Source organism: Triturus cristatus, chromosome 2_2, assembly GCF_964204655.1.
Source record: "Triturus cristatus chromosome 2_2, aTriCri1.1, whole genome shotgun sequence".
In the NCBI taxonomy this organism is placed as follows: domain Eukaryota; kingdom Metazoa; phylum Chordata; class Amphibia; order Caudata; family Salamandridae; genus Triturus; species Triturus cristatus.
Window position 1 is genome coordinate 467,486,169 of NC_140582.1, and position 8,836 is coordinate 467,495,004.

The 8,836-nt window shown below is 49.4% G+C and overlaps 1 pseudogene; it reads left to right on the top strand.

The window, feature by feature from the left end:
• Positions 1-5,768, top strand: part of LOC146862374 (28S ribosomal RNA) — a 9,308-nt pseudogene extending 3,540 nt beyond the window's left edge.
• The last annotated feature ends 3,068 nt before the right edge of the window (positions 5,769-8,836 follow it).

An 8,836-nucleotide genomic window follows, 5' to 3' on the forward strand; every position in this document is an offset into this window, starting at 1 on the left:
CTTTCTGCCTCGGTCGGTGCCTAGCAGCTGACTTAGAACTGGTGCGGACCAGGGGAATCTGACTGTTTAATTAAAACAAAGCATCGCGAAGGCCCGAGGGGGGTGTTGACGCGATGTGATTTCTGCCCAGTGCTCTGAATGTCAAAGTGAAAAAGTTCAATGAAGCGCGGGTAAATGGCGGGAGTAACTATGACTCTCTTAACCTATTCTCAGTTGTAGTGGCCTTTACCTCCCAGTGGTCCCGCTGGTAACTGCCTCTATGGTACTAGACTCTGGGTAGAGAAGTATATAGAGACAGGCTAAACAAGGTTCTATCATGGCAGCGAGCGTGATAGTGAGAAGTGGCGAAGCAAACGAACACATTTCCAGATGGGGTAGTTCCTGGAGAATAAAAACCCCGTTAAGATGGCGTAAGGAGGTGCTGTCTTTTCAAGAAATCATTAACCTCCTCACCGAATTTGACAAGCCAGCACTAGCTTCAAACAATACAACAAACAACAACGATCCAGGTCACGTTATAGGCCTTAGTTCACCCTCCGAAGCAGAAGAAGACACAACAGTAGACCTCAGCGAAACCATTGAATTTGTGGCCTCTTCAGCCAAGAATAACATTGATACAGCCAATTTTGAAAATCTACCGGATGTATACGAAATCAGCAAAGAACTGATAACAAAGAAAAGTGACTACACAAAAAAAGTCACATATTGGAAATACCCAAACGAAAGTATAAATGTGACTTGTGTGGAGACATATTGGGAACTTTCAAAGAATTGAGAAAACATGTCTCCAACAAGCATAAAGGCTTCTATCTCAAAACGTATTGTTCAAAATGTGACAAAGAAGCCGAATACCACAATATTGCATGCCATTATGCAAAATGTAAAGGAAGACCTCAAAAAGGAGAGTTGCCATTCCTGTGCAGCTTCTGTGACCTCAGATTTGGAACAAAGATTGGAGTTTCACAACGTGCTCGGCACGCGCATCCAAGAGCGCAAAATGAGGCTAGACTAGCAGCTCTAGCAAACAGCAAACCATCAAAACTATGGTCACAGGAGGAAAAACTACTATTAGCAGAATTGGAAAAAGTGTATGAAAACAAAAGAAACATTAATGCGCTGATGGTTCCGCATTTTGACAATAAAAATAGCAAACAAATTGCAGAAAAAAGAAGAGATAGAAGAGATAAGAGCAAAAAATCGGCAAAGGATGTACTGCAAGCATCCAATATCTCTGAGAATGACTCCTGCGATGAACCAGAGATTGCAGTAGAAATAACAACAGAAAGGCGCGGAGACTTTATCAATCGGAAACGAGCGCCAAATATAAGAAACTTTGATGAACTGAATGATAGAATCACAGAAATCAAGAAGTACACCAAAAACATCCAGCATCACGATGCTGCTATGGATCTGATGGATGAGATAGTGACTTATATATCAGAAAACACCAATGATATAAGTCCTGTACCAGCAAATCGTACCGAACCAATGAGCGAACCCGATAATGAACTTATGAACTCTGCTCAAGATGAGCAACAGACTGCCTCTGTACAAAACAAGATACCAAAGGAAAATAAGAAAAATGGAAGGCTCAATCAGACACACAAGAAAAACTATGCAAAAGCAAAGGGCAGTTACAAAGAATACCAGACAATGTTTCAAAAAGACAAAAAGAAAATTGCCAGGATAATCACTGATGGGGCAGAAGATGCCACCTGTCAAATCAGTGCTGATGAAATCTTCCAATACTATAAAGACATAATTGAAAAGAAAACAAGAAAAATCTCAAATTCATCCCAATTGACCGGATACAAGATGAATGGGAAATTGGAAGTCTATGTAAAGAATTACACTACTCGAAGTAACTAAAGCCTTTGATGAATCAGATTTAAAGAAAGGAGTGGGGCCTGATAAGATTGGTCTGAATGACTTAAATAAAGTGCATAGCAGGCAACCAAGACTGCTACCCAGAATCTTATCGTCTTGGTTATTGATGAGAAGAGTACGAGACAGTATTAAGAAGAACCGGTCAATACTAATACCTAAGAATGTACCGATTAGCGAACTCAAAAAGATAAGTAATTGGCGTCCAATTACCATCGGTACGGCATTCATGAAGTTGTTCACGAAAATATTACCTAAAAAAGACTCACATTTTTCGTTGAAATAAATACGAGACAAAAAGGCTTCATGAAGGTGAGAGGTTGTCTCGAAAATCTGACTCTTCTGCAAAACATTATAAAAGGGGCACGAAAGAACAGAAGCTCGTTGGCAGTGGTGTTCATAGATATCTCAAAAGCTTTTGACTCTGTCAGCCATGGTCATATTCTACAGAGTCTTGAAAGACACAGAGTTCCATCATGCATCAGAGACATAATAAAAGACTTATACACTGACTCAACAACATTTTTCAAGGGAAAAAACAATGAAGCAACTCCAGAAATAACAATGAAGTCAGGAGTTAAGCAAGGTGACTCTTTATCCCCACTGCTGTTTAATATCGCCATGGATCCTCTGATCTGTGATCTTCAGAAAGAAGGCAAGGGCTTCACATTCAGCTCCAATGATCTCATCAAGCAAATCACCGCTCTGGCCTTTGCCGATGACATCGCAGTACTCAGCAACACCTGGGAAGGAATGAGTACAAATCTGAAAATCATTGAAAAATTCAGTAAAACAACAGGATTAAAACTTAATGTGATAAAAACACATGGATTCTATATAAGTCACCATAAAGATAAGACCCTGGTAAACAACTATAAACCATGGCAATTTGAAAAACAAAATATTGAAAACATCCATCCAGGAGAAAGTGAGAGATACCTCGGACTGAACTTTGATCCACACACCGGCCATTCAAGCAACAACAAAATTAATGAGGTTCTTGTTGACTGGGCCCAAAAACTCGACAATCTACCACTTAAGCCCACACAGAAAATAGAAATATTGTGTCAATACTTGATCCCTAAACTGTCATTTAAACTGGAAATGACAGGAACAGAAGCAAAAACTTTAAACATTCTGGATCAAACAATTAGAAAGAATGTCAAACATTTTCTACACCTACCTGCATACACATGTGATGGTCTCCTGTATTCGAAAAGATCCTTTGGGGGCCTCAGTATTCCAAAGTTATGTACGACAATTGGTCTGAACAAAGTTAATAACTTATTGTATCTCAGGGAAGCTCCAGATCTATACATAGCTCATTCATTCATGTATGCAGGAGAAGTAATCAATGAAAAAATGTATAGCATCATTAAAACACACAAACTCAACATTTTAGACAGTAGATTTCTCAGTCATGAATTGAATTTGGTAGCAACATATGATTGGAGGAAAGAGGAATTTGAGACATGGGCAAATCTCCCTGTCCAAGGTGATGGTATAAAATACTTAGCAAGCAATCCAACCTCAAATTTTTGGATCAGCAAACATAATAAAATAAAAGAAAATCAATACATAGCTGTGCTGATGTTGAGAGCAAATGTCCTGTATACTAGAGAAACCATCACTAGGGGAAGAAATCGCACATTTGCTACTTGTAGGTACTGTAAAGATGTGTGTGAAACAATTTCACATATATCAGGTGCATGTCCTAAAACCAAGGACATAAGAATAAAAAGGCATAACAAAGTGTTGGAATTGCTAATTGATAGAGCAAAAAGGTGTGGGTGGATGACATACAGGGAACCTCATGTCAAAAATAGTCAAGGTGAACTAAGAAAACCAGATGTAGTGTTCACCAAAAGTGGTACTGCTGTAGTGGTTGATGTTTCAATTCGTTATGAAAACTCACAGAATTCCCTTGAATTAGCGTATGAGAGTAAAGTTAATTACTATCAGGATCTATCACAGCAAATCAAAGATCTTACCAACTGTAAAACTGTAAAATTTCATAACTTTATTGTTGGATGTCGGGGTATTTGGCCTCAATGTAATGATGTTGCTCTGGCTGATCTTGGTCTGCAAATGTCGTTCCCATTCAAGAAGAATGTTTGCCTGACTACATTAATGGACACTCTAAAAATGTGCCAAGTATTCATGGACAATTAAACTGAGATGTACACTATCGTACGGCACACATGTCACTTTTATAAACATATTAGCCTAAATGTTGATTCACTAATATTTACATGTGGTTCAACAGTCACGTAATAGTTAATAGTTGACACAAGAATTTGTATAGATGTGGATTTTATAGATGTGAAGTTTTATAGAAATGTATTTTCAAACTAGATGTGCAATTTATAGATGTGTATTTTTTATAGTTGTGTGCTTTTATTATAATGATCTAGATACAAATGTGTACATCATGATTATTGAAACGTCTTGAATAAAATAGGTCTCAAATAACTACATACACATAGTCACTACATATTGCATTGATTATTGATGTCCTGCTAAACAGGACTGTTCGTAGACAATTTTATATTGTTGGAATAGTACTGCAGGGTGTACTATCTCTGGCCTATACGTGACCCCAGTTCCAGTGAGGACAGCTTAAAGTGTGGCTGTACTCCGGAGCGAACAAATGTTGTGTTGTTGGAAGCAAAACCGATGTGACGCTGATGGGCAGCATAATAACCCAGAATGAGCCACCGCGAGGTGGTACAGATAGCCAAATGCCTTGTCATCTAATTAGTGACGCGCATGAATGGATGAACGAGATTTCCACTGTCCCTACCTACTATCTAGCGAAACCACAACCAAGGGAACGGGCTTGGCAGAAACAGCGGGGAAACAAGTCCCTGTTGAGCGTGACTCTAGTCTGGCACTGTGAAGAGACATGAGAGGTGTAGGAATAGTGGGAGGCCCTCGGGCCGCCGGTGAAACACCACTACTCTTTTCGTTTTTTCACTTACCCGGTGAGGCGGGGGCGAGCCCCATGGTGCTCTTGCTTCTGGCTCCAAGCACCCGGCGGCCGCTGGGCGCGACCAGCTCTGGGGACAGTGGCAGGTGGGGAGTTTGACTGGGGCGGTAAAACTGTCAAACGATAACGCAGGTGTCCTAAGGCGAGCTCAGGGAGGACAGAAACCTCCCGTGGAGCAGAAGGGCAAATGCTCGCTTGATCTTGATTTTCAGTATGAATACAGACCGTGAAAGCAGGGCCTCACGATCCTTCTGAGTTTTTGGGTTTTAAGCAGGAGGTATCAGAAAAGTTTCCACAGGGATAACTGGCTTGTGGCACCCAAGCGTTCATAGCGACGTCGCTTTTTGATCCTTCGATGTCGGCTCTTCCTATCATTGTGAAGCAGAATTCACCAAGCGTTGGATTGTTCACCCACTAATAGGGAACATGAGCTGGGTTTAGACCGTCGTGAGACAGGTTAGTTTTACCCTACTGTTGATGTTTTGTTGCAATAGTAATCCTGCTCAGTAAGAGAGGAACCGCAGGTTCAGATATTTTGTGTATGTGCTTGGCTGAGGAGCCAATGAGGCGAAGCTACCATGTGTGGGATTATGACTAAATGCCTCTAAGTCAAAATCCCCCCTAAACCGTAACGATACCACGGTGCCATGGAGCCTCGGTTGGCCTAGGATAGCCGGCCTCTCTCGGGGGGCCGGTGCGTAGAGCCGCTTGCTTGGGGACCGGAGCACGGACGGAAGGGGGCCGCCTCCATCGCCCTTAGTGCACCGCATGTTTGTGGGGCACCCGGTGCTAAATCATTCGTAGACCACCTGAATCTGGGTCAGGGTTTCGTAAGTAGCAGAGCAGCTACCTCGCTGCGATCTATTGAAAGTCATCCTCTGAGCCAAGCTTTTGTTTCTCCGTGCGTGGGTGCCCACAGACGCCCTCCTCCACCATACCCAGGGGTGGGTCCCTCTGCCGCCGGGCCGGCGGGAGGGACGCAGAAGGGGGTAACGCGGGCCCACAGGAGGCCACCTCCACCACATGCCCTCTGGCACGGGGGCCTCCACCTTCCGTCCCTGCCCCACCGGGGTGCGGGGATGGGGGCCACCGTCCCTCACGGGTTGGCAGGGTGACCAGATGGCCTAGACCAGCTGGGCCTGCCCCCTTCCCGCTGTTTCCGGGCAAGTTGAGCAGGGAGGCGAGCAGCGGCAGTCCCGTGGAAGGAGCCTCCTGTGCGGCTGCCTCGGAGCGCCTGACCACCCTCGCCGGACTGCAAGGGCGACTGGGTAGGGAACCCTCCCAGGCCATCTGGACGCCGGGTCGTCCCGGGTCATCTGATCGCCTGGCTGCGCGACCAGATGGCCCTGCGGGCCGGGCGACCAGATGGCCCTGCTGGCCGGGTGACCAGATGGCCCAGCGGGTCAGGTGACCAGATGGCCCTGCAGACTGGGTGACCAGATGGCCGGCCTGCCGGCTGGCCGGGCTAACTCCAACTTTTGTCCTTCCCCAGAGTTCTGTAAGTCCCCACGTAATAGTTGACAAAAATGGGCTCCCCGTGCTGGCCGTCGGGGAGAGGACATGGCCTCGGCTTAACCCTCCTTGGTTCCAGCCGAGGGTCTGGTCGCTGGGGATGGTGGTCCACCGGGGCCTGAGGAGGCTCTCCCCGGCCTGGCTAGGGTCCGGAAGCTGGGACCGGGCCCAGGGCTTGAGCTCCACCCGGCGCGCCCCGGGGTGCGTGAGCCCCCGTCCTGCAAGCCATTGGAGGGTCTGGGTGCTGGGGACGGGGTTCCATCGGGGCCCGGGGAGGCTCTCCCCGGCCTGGCTAGGGTTCGGAAGCTGGGACCAGGCCCGGGGCTCGAGCTCCGTCAGGCTGGTCCAGGGGTGCGTGAGCCCCCCCTCCTGCAAGCCAGCCGAGGGTCCGGGCGCTGGGGACTGGGGTCCACCGGGGCCCGGGAGTCTCTCCTCGGCCTGGCTAGAGTTCGGAATCTGAGACCGGGCCCGGGGCTTGAACTCTGTCCAGCGGGCCCCAGGGTGTGTGAATTCCCCTGTCCTGCAAGCCATTGGAGGGTCCGGGCGCTGGTTATGGGGGTCCATCAGGGCCCGGGGAGGGTCTCCCCAGCCTGGCTAGGGTTCAGAAGCCGGGACAGGGCCTGGGTCTCGAGCTCCGTCCGGCGGGCCACGGGGTGTGGCAGCCCCCCATCCTGCAAGCCAGCCGAGGGTCCCGGCGCTGAGGAAGGGGGTCCATCAGGGCCCGGAAAGGCTCTCCCCAGCCTCTCTAGGGTTCGGAAGCTGGGACAGGGCCCGGGTCTTGAGCTCCGTCCAGTGGGCCACGGGGTGTGGGAGCCCCCATCCTGCAAGCCCGCCAAGGGACCGGGCGCTTGGGACGGGGGTCCACTGGGGCACGGGGAGGCATTCCCCAGCCTGGCTAGGGTTTGGAAGCTGGGACCGGGCCCGGGGCTTGAGCTCCGTCTGGCAGGCCCCAGAGTGCGTCAGCCCTCCGTCCTGCAAGCCTGCCGAGGGTCCGGGCGCTGGGGACGGGGGTCCACTGGGGCCCGGGGAGTCTCTCCCCGGCCTGGCTAGGGTTCGGAAGCTGGGACCGGGCCCGGGGCTTGAGCTCTGTCCGGTGGGCCCCAGGGTTCGTGAGCCCCCCGTCCTGCAAGCCATCGGAGGGTCCGGGCGCTGGGGACGTTGGTCCATCGGGGCCCGGGGAGGCTCTCCCCGGTCTGGCTAGGGTTCGGAAGCTGGGACAGGGCCCAGGGCTTGAGCTTCGTCCGGCGGACGCCGGGGTGCGTGAGTCCCCAGTCCTGCAAGCTATCAGAGGGTCCGGGCGCTGGGGACAGGGGTCCACCGGGGCCCGGGCAGGCTCTCGCCGGCCATGCTAGGGCTCAGAAGCTGGGACAGGCTCCGGGGCTTGAGCTCTGCCTGGCGGGCCCAGGGGTGTGGGAACCCCCATCCTGCAAGCCAGCCGAGGGTCTGGGCGCTGGGGGCGGGGGTCCACCGGGGCCTGGAGAGACTCTCTCAGGCCTGGCTAGGGTTCGGAAGCTGGGACCGGGCCCGGGGCTTGCGCTCTGTCCGGTGGGCCCCTGGGTGTGTGAGCCCCCCGTCCTGCAAGCCATCGGAGGGTCTGGGCGCTGGGGACGGGGGTCCACCGGGGCCTGGTGAGCTCTCCCCGGCCTGGCTAGGGTTCGGAAGCTGGGACCCTACCATGAGCATCGCAGCGCCACACCCACCCCCTAGCCCCCGTCCCGTGGCAGAATTCGCGCCGCAGCGAAGGGGTTATCACCTTGGCTAGCATGGGAATGTTGGTAATAGGTCGGAAGGTATTAGTGTCTGGGGTGTTTTCTGTCAGTTTTTTTAGGATAGGGGTGACTTGACCAGTTTTTAGGCAATCCGGGATGTGACCTTGCGCTAGCGAGGCATTGATGATTTTGGTCCAGAGAGGGGAGATGATATGGTGGATGTGGGGAAGGTTTGAGGGGACAGGGTCATTGAAGTGGTTGTTGGGTTTGATAGTTGCTAATATTTCGGTGATGTCACTGAGATCGTAAAGTTTGAAGGTAGACCCTTGAGAGTTATTTTTTGGAAAAGGTAGATCAGTTGTTTAGGATTTTCAGCTTGTGTGTTCTTTGGGATGGCTGAGTTGATAGCTGCCATCCTTAGCTCGAGTTGGATGGAGTTGGTTTTTGCTGTTAAGAATGAGGACAATTCTTCACTACTAAGTCAAGAGTGCGGTTTTGGCCAATTTGTTGGATTGTTGTTTTAGTATTTCAAAGAGTTTCTTCGGTCTATTTTTGGCATTGTCTAGTTCTGATCTGAAGAAGTATATTTTTGGGATTGTAGAATACTTTTATTATAGGAGTTTCTAGATTTCCTAGGTAGTTTGAGTTGGAAGGGGGTGGGATGATGTCTCTATTTGCGTTCAGTTAATATTAGTTTACGTCTCTCTTTATTCAGGGCTTCGTTGAACTCTGGGTTTTTGTC